Source organism: Amphibalanus amphitrite, unplaced genomic scaffold (genome assembly GCF_019059575.1).
Source record: "Amphibalanus amphitrite isolate SeventyFive unplaced genomic scaffold, NRLGWU_Aamphi_draft 001277F_arrow, whole genome shotgun sequence".
Taxonomy (NCBI): Eukaryota; Metazoa; Arthropoda; class Thecostraca; order Balanomorpha; family Balanidae; genus Amphibalanus; species Amphibalanus amphitrite.
Genome location: NW_024882770.1, coordinates 53317 through 61308, shown reverse-complemented (window position 1 = coordinate 61308; position 7992 = coordinate 53317).

The following is a 7992-nucleotide window of genomic DNA, read 5'->3' as shown; positions in this document are numbered from 1 at the left end:
GTTCCGGGCTGGACCGGCAACGTGTATCGCAATCGGGCAGCTCACATAGGAGCGCGCCTGTAGCCGGGTGCAGTGAGTGCTTGGGAGGGGGGAAGGGGGTGGGTCATGGGTGGCGGCTGCCCACTGGCTGGGCTCAGTCTCCAGTCTACGATTGACCGTGTCCGGTCAGACAAATGTCTCCCCTAATTCCAATAATCCTGCTAGCTCTAAAAATGGTCTGATTAGATAAAAAGCCTATCAAAGTAAGAAAACAGGCGTATACTCCACATCAAGCAGCTTATGAATCTATGCGAGTTATGAATCCTAAAAATTATTATTTTCCCATGGGTCCGCCCTCATTACCCCTGCCGAAGGGCTCAGCTACCCTCAGAGGGGGCCTATCCCACTATTTTCCGACCCTCAGTTATCTTTTCTAACGTAAATGCTGGTAGTCAGCAGATTCTATCCAGAGAATGGCGATGCCTATCTGTCGCCTGATACCAGAATACATCCCCGTTATTCATTATTTATGCACAATGTACATAGTAGATCCAATTTCCAAAGGACCTAATTATCTCTCAGCTCCGTTAGCATCGCCGACCGTTTGATGCATGGGTCCTTTTCCTACCATGCGATTTTCAGATGCATGGGAACACATTGCTTAGTGAACGAACAGCCCGAGGCCGAAAATCTGCGAGAGAAAAAGAAAGGAGTGTTTGTGGCTGTTTGAGCCAGCAAATATGAAATGTGTCGCAACATTTTACGTGCGAACGCACCTTGCACTAAACATACCTATATACGTCCCTCATGGCATAGGCGGCGGAGCGGGGGGAGGGGGCACCGGGGCACCGTGCCCCCCTTGATTTTGCCATTTTAACATTATCCCGATAGGCGTTGCATGGAAATGGAAATGGAAAGAATGAGACCAAAAGTCAGCAGTGCTCCCCCCCTTAATTGAAGATGTTCCGCCGCTACAGCCTCATGGCTACAAAATGAGAGAGAGAGAAAGAAAGAGAGAGAGAGAGAAAGAGAGAGAGAGAAAGAGAGAGGGGGGAGAGAGTTGGGGAACGAGGAGGAGAGGGAGGAAGATGGGGGAGAGAAAGAGAGAACCCACAGCGTATCACGAGTGAAGTCTACTGTTGATATTTATACTTCCGCTACCCTGCCAATGTGCCCATCGTTGCGTTTTCGCAACACCGCTGTCTTTCCGATGTGCCCTTCGTTGCGTTCCCGCAACGCGACCGTAGTCATATTTGAAAATAGTCACAAACCCTTTTTGTAGCATTATTTCTTAACAAAATGCATATCTACGCTATTGTAGGGACTCTGCAGAATATGTTTACACAATTTTCATTACGATATTATTAAGCACTTAGCCTACTTATCTTGGTTTTCGTGACGTCATCACTCACAAAACCTTCGACTTCCCTCTGGGAGCTCTAGGCAGTAACTTACCGGCCGCACAGACTTGTAACTGCGTAGTTTCATGCGCACAACCATGCTACACACGCTGAAACTTGTCTCATCGGTTAGTCTCTTTTACACACTTTTCAAGCTTCGATCACGTCGACGCTTGCTTGCGTTGCGAAAACGCAACGAAGGGCGTAAATGGGTTAAGTGCTGTAGGTGAAACGAAAGCATTTTTTTTCTTAGTAAAAAACTGGGATTGCAACATGATGATAAATAGTCAGATTACCGCCAAGGCGAATGAGATAAGGCTTTTTGTGACCCAGCATTAGAAGCAGAAGGCTTTGGGGATCATTCTCATGTATAATTTTTTCAATTTGTACGAAATGAACGCAAACCAGCTGCGTTTGAACTTGCGAGTGTCTGACCGTCATTTTACGACCTAGAAAATGTCACGACTTCTGACGATTATACACGAGGCCGGTTTTGACAAAAACATGAAAACCATGTGATTTCAGATGCCCCAAACATTTGTCTACTCGGTCATATCGCAATTAACTCGATTTGGTAAACTTGACTTTTGGGTATTTATGGCCACTCGTGAACCCCATTTGCATCACTGTGAGCTCTAAGGGTCCGACACCCGTGTACGACGGACCCACACCAGTGTCTTTGCAACTTAACGTCTTTTTTCGTCCTTCTTCTTAAAACTAACTTTTCTTTTCTTTACATCTTTATTTCATGCCTTGTAAATTGCGTAATTGTTTTATTTTTAGTACTGAAAGACTGCAGAACAATTATTTTCCTCAAGCAGAGTTAGTGGGAGTTATTGAGGGACAAAATCATTGGGGGTGCCCGGAAAACCATTGGGGGTGCTCATTTGAGCATTGGGGGTGCTGCAGCACCCCCAAAGGTATACAAATCGACACCCATGAAAGCGCCAGTGGGAAGAGAAGTTGTTTCTCTCGAATTTTTGTTATTTTTGTGAAAATTCCGCCACGTTTTTCCGCGTTCATTACTTAGTTGTAAGCTCCTTTCTGTATGAAAAAAATATTCGGTTTGGTCTGAATTTTGGCATGCTCATTTCCAAATAAATGATTGTTCACTATACGAAAAATTGTATTGATAGCTGTAATAGTTTTAAAGATACGGATCATCAATCTTTTTCCAGAAACTAAGTGCACACCCATTAGTTCGTCCTATATTAAAATATAGAAAAAAATTGTTTTTACAAAAAGGTTTTATTTTATTTCATGATCATTTTGAGCATAAAAAATCATAAATCAATAGCAAAATACTAATTTCAGGAAAGTGAACTGTTTCTGTGAACTGGTTTACCAATACCATAAGTAAAAGGCTGTTCAATAGGTATATGACCACTAGTCCACTACCCAAAAACTAACTATTATAGGGTGGAATTTTTTCTTTCAGTGTACATCATCGAGGGTCCATTGTACCAACTTGGTATCGGTTTGGTATCGGTTAGAGCACTTCATGGGCCGGATAAATCCGTTATCCATGGATAAATCCGCGGACCGGATAGGATTGGATTCTAAATTTGTTAAAAAAGAACGGATATGGGCGGGCCGGATTCGGGAATTGAAGGTTGAACCCGGATCAAAACGGATCAAAATTTTAACATTCAACATTGAAGTTAAAAATTAACCTTAGGGGAGATCCGTGTAAGACGCCCAGGGTCGGTAAGAGGCCCCATCGCTTTTTTTACCAAACCAATAATGTTATTTATTTTTTAATGTTCTCGTAAAGCAGAAGCCCTCTTGAAACAACAACTCACGAAACCTGAGGTATCAGGTGCGTCGCAGCGACTTTTGGTAAGTCTATTTCTGTTTTTGCCCCTTTACTTGCTAGATATATGCATCTTTATCACCCTTACATATCTGAAAAAACAATGGCTATAAACTACAATCTTATCTCATCGAAATTGTCGCATGTTAGCTTCAGAATAGACCCTGTTCTGGTGCGCTGCAAATGTCTCATAAACCATAAATATTGTGACGTTAAAACACTGCATTTTTTTAAGAGGCCCTCCCTTCGAGGATGATAAAACGCCCCCCGATAAAAAACGCCCCCGATGATAAAACGCCTGCACCTGCGGCAGGCGTGGCATTCTTTTTTCAAGGAGTTTGTTTTTGTTTCTTTTTTCTGTTTCTTTTCTAAGAGGTAATAGGTACAATTTTCGTTGGTCATCAGCGTTTGGTTGTGCTAGTTTTCGCATTGTTCGAGCGCTTTGGAAGTGTTTTTGGTTTCGATAACACCGTATTTGCTTAGCTTTTCGAAATAAAAGGCCTTGCAGCTGTGTTCGCAAAGCGTCTTTTACAAGTCGACTTGACTTGTGAAACACCCGGGGGGGGGGGGGCGTCTTACCCCAGCCAGCCATCCCAAATGGGGCCCACATGGGCTGGAAGTGGGGCATCTGGGCGAATGTGGGCTGGGCTACATCTGGGTATGTCATGGGCGTCCAACTGGGTCCCAGATGGGCTAGATGTGCTAACTTTACGTGCTGGACTTGGCCAGCGCCTCCACTGTGCCGCTACCCTGCCTGATCTGTGCCGCTACCCTGCCAGACTCCTGATCTGACAGCCGCCTGGGCACACCCCTGCCCGCGTCCCTGCGAGGTCGCTGATACCTACTGCGTCGCCGGTGTTCGTTGTGTGGTGCCGCGGCCGCGGGGGCGGCCGCGCCGGCAGTTGGTGACTATAAATAGACGCAATACGGAGCTGACGGACCGCTCGGGCCTCTATCACTATCGTTACAAACTCTTCCCTTTTTTCACAATAGGTACGCATCCACGCTTCCGTTCTCTACCGGCCGCCGGCCGCCTACCTGCAGTGTTAGCGTAGTGTAGTGGTTAGGGTCCCCGCATCATGTTCCATAGGTCTTGAGTTCGAATCTCTGGGGATCTAGTGAGAGGCAAAGGGTATGTGGTTCTCCCACGTGTGAACACATTGCTTTTTGGGATTCACGCGGAAATAGTGGACGACATAAGCTAGGTACCAAATCCCAATTAAATTCCATGTGCGCTTTTTGCATGTCTGAGTCCCAACTGGGGAAGCCCGTGTGGGACCCATGTATATGCATATATCCCAGCTGGGTCCCATATGGGCCCCACTTGGGCTGCCCATGTGGGTCCCAACTGGGAAAGCCCATATGCGGGCTCAATACGGGCCCCAGATGGGTCCCACATGGGCCCCGTCTGGGGTGCCCAGATGGGACCCAGTTGGACGCCCATGACATTCCCATCTGGGTCCAAGGTGGGCAGCCCAGATGGGTCCCAGTTTGGAGCCCGCTTGGGGCCCATGTGGGCCCCACTTGAGAAGGCTGGCTGGGACCATACCCATAGTGTAAGAGGCCCTTTTGCAACTTTTTCCAAAATGTTAAATTTTACGGTTTTTGTACCCCCTAGATTCATTTTGAATGCAAATATGTATGGGAAAATGATGCATGCTCACAGCGCATGCACACGTTTGCTCTTAAATATTATCAGTTGTCTAAAAATAGCAACTGAGCTTAAGGGGGGGGGCCTCCTGCACCACTCTCCCCTATGTGTTAAGCGGCAGCAGAGGTTTGATTAAAGTAATAGGCATCATTTTATGACACTCACTTGTCACAAGACTTGTCTTCAAGTGGATAATGTATGCAATGTATGCATGGTTTTTGGAACCATGATGGTCTATGAGATGTATGGCTGACCAGACAGCTGAAGTTGTTACACTGTAAAAAAAGTTTACCAACTAGTTAGTTATCCGGCCACTTTTCACTAACCATAGGCGTGTAAGCAAAACACGCATTTCATGACTAAGTGTGTTTTCAATTACACGCAAAAGGTTGAATAGCGTGTTTTGAAACACACCTCCTAGTTTTCGAATATTTGCCAGGTTACTAAGATAAGCCGTGTAAGCGTGTTTATTGACTATCATCGGTGTGTTTTGTTAATAACTACAGACGTGTTAGGTAACACATGTGTTTGTCACACGGCCACTTTTCACTAGCTATATGCGTGTACGCAAAACACACATATTGCGTGTTAGCTAACTAAGCTGTGCGTGTTAATAAACTAAATGCATTTTTGAGAACAGGCGTGTAACTTAACTAATGTGCGTGTTAGTCACCTCTTTTCACAGCCGCCCCCCCCCCCCAAAAAAAAAAAAACGAATCGAATTAAACTCATCAAACATGTTTATTCAAAACTGCATTCAAGCTCCTTTCAGCAAGCTTACAACTGCATACAGTAATATTTCTCTTATTGTACTAAAAATGAACCTAAAAAAGTAATCTTCTGTAGGAAACTGCCGAGCGGCAAAGGCGCTCCGTTCTAAAGTTACGTTCTAAGCTATATATAGCCTGCAGGAATCCGCACCAGCCATGACACCATACAGGCTCCAAATACCTATTACGAAAACATTGAGAGTGCTTCATTTCTGTCGATATGGGCAAACTAAATTGCAACAAAAGGGCAAAAATTCCCTGACCGAACAATGGTGGCTCATGTGTCTACAAAAAAAAATTATTTGACAACATGGCTGCAGTGACAGGAATTGCATAAAACAGCACCTCACTGCGTTCACTGGTTGAGTGCCCAACCAAAAATTAGGTACATTTAATTTCTTGTTCAAAGCTTAATGCGGTTTTAGTGTGCAACATGCTCATTGTTCAGTCCGTCATATGTACTTATAGACGTCAATTGACAGTCAACAAATGAACAGTGTCTCCAACCTGAGACCCTCTAAAGCCTGGTTGGAGCTTCATTTGAAAAGAAAATGAGTGACATACATAAACCACACTAAAACGCCAGCAATATCTCCACTGATCTTTCCCATAATCACTCACCATACCAGTAAGGATGAAAGCCATGTCCAACAATCCATATCATTTCACTGTTTGACTTCTTATTATTCTTATTCGGGTTATGTATCACCACAGTATCACCACTTCTGCATCCCACAGCAGCTCCTTATACTGCACACGCAACACTTATACGCCACAGCTCAGCTCCTTCACAACGCACGCGTCCTCTCCCCTCTCTGACTTGGCACAGACTGAACAATGGCGGGCGCAGAGGGGCGCACAAAATGGCGATTTTTTTTCAATTAACTAAGGTCTTTGTAATGCTACAACAAAAAGAGTAGTAAGAAAACTAAGATTGTGAGTAACAACATGCGTTTGATTTGTTAGTTAACACGTTACCCAAAAAAAAGGCAAAGGAAGCATAAACAAACATGTTTGTCAAATAGCACGGCATGGTTTGCACGGATAATATTTGTCGGCTTACAATGATGTTAGCTTTTCTGCTTCGATGAAATGGATGTGGTGTTAGGTTGCAAACATATGTGTTACCTGACCCATTTTTTGCAACAACGTGTGTTTTAATACTAGATTTTGCTTGAAGAATTAACTAACTGGTTTGTTAGCATTTTTTACAGTGTAGTTCCAGTTGTTGAATTTGTTAGTCCAGTTTTGGGTGAAACCAGTTATTGGTGAAACGGATTATTACGGATATTTTTTGGAAGTTTGGCTGCAATACGGGCCATGGGTGGGCCGGATTCTGATATTCAAAGAAAGGCGGATAATGGGCGGATCTGGATATGACTTGCCGGATATGGGCCGGGCCGGATCCTAAAAAGCCTATCCGTGAAGTGCTCTAGTATCGGTGTACCGTGTACCTAATAAAAGTTGGTATCCGATTGACATCTCTAGTAAGTAGTAACCAGGCCTTTACAACAAAATGTTTTAGTGGCCGGTTTTTATTTCAGACTGACGCGCTTGTTGCATTTGTAACGCTAAGGATCGCTCTATCCACTGAACTCTACATAGAAATAGGGCCTGTTCCAGCGCCTCCAGAAACCTCCAGAAAGCTCCAGAAAGCTCTAGAATCCTCCAGAGAGCGTTCCAGCGCCTCCAGAAAGCTCCAGAAAGCTCTCGCCAAAGCTCCAGAAACCTCCAGTAGCCTCCAGAGAGTTGAGAGGTCCAAATTTCTCTGGAGGCTCTGGTCTACAATTATGGTGCACATGTGACAATCACGAATGTAAACAAAGGACATTTGACTGATTATTTTACAACTTGAATGTAAAGAAAATTACATTGCTATAATTTTATTTATCTTTTTAACTAAAATTGAAAACAAATTTTGCGTTTCAAGAGAGAACAATCGTCATTCTTTTGGTATCTATGACGCCAATCTCCAGAAATCTCCAGATTGCGTTCCAGCGCCTCCAGTAAAACCTCTGGTAGAGCCTCCAGTCAAGAATTTCTTCTGGAGGCGCTGGAACAGGCCCATAATGTCTTTATATCTATCTATGCACTCTATTGCTATCGTCTGGATAAAGATAGGCCTCTCTTGCCTGGAGGCACAAGTCAAGATCGTTTTCATGTGATTCTAAATGCACTCTTAATGGTCCGCAGACTATTAATACCGGTTGCCAAGTTTATAGACATACCTATTCGTCCAAGGAGACTGCGAATTTGAATTCGGGGTTAGTCTCAGTCTCCGTGCAAGAGAGGCCTATCTGATATTCTTCCAGACGATAGATTGAGTTCTATCTCAATCTAGGCAAGTTGCCCTCAAATATATAAATTTTATTTGCTTGT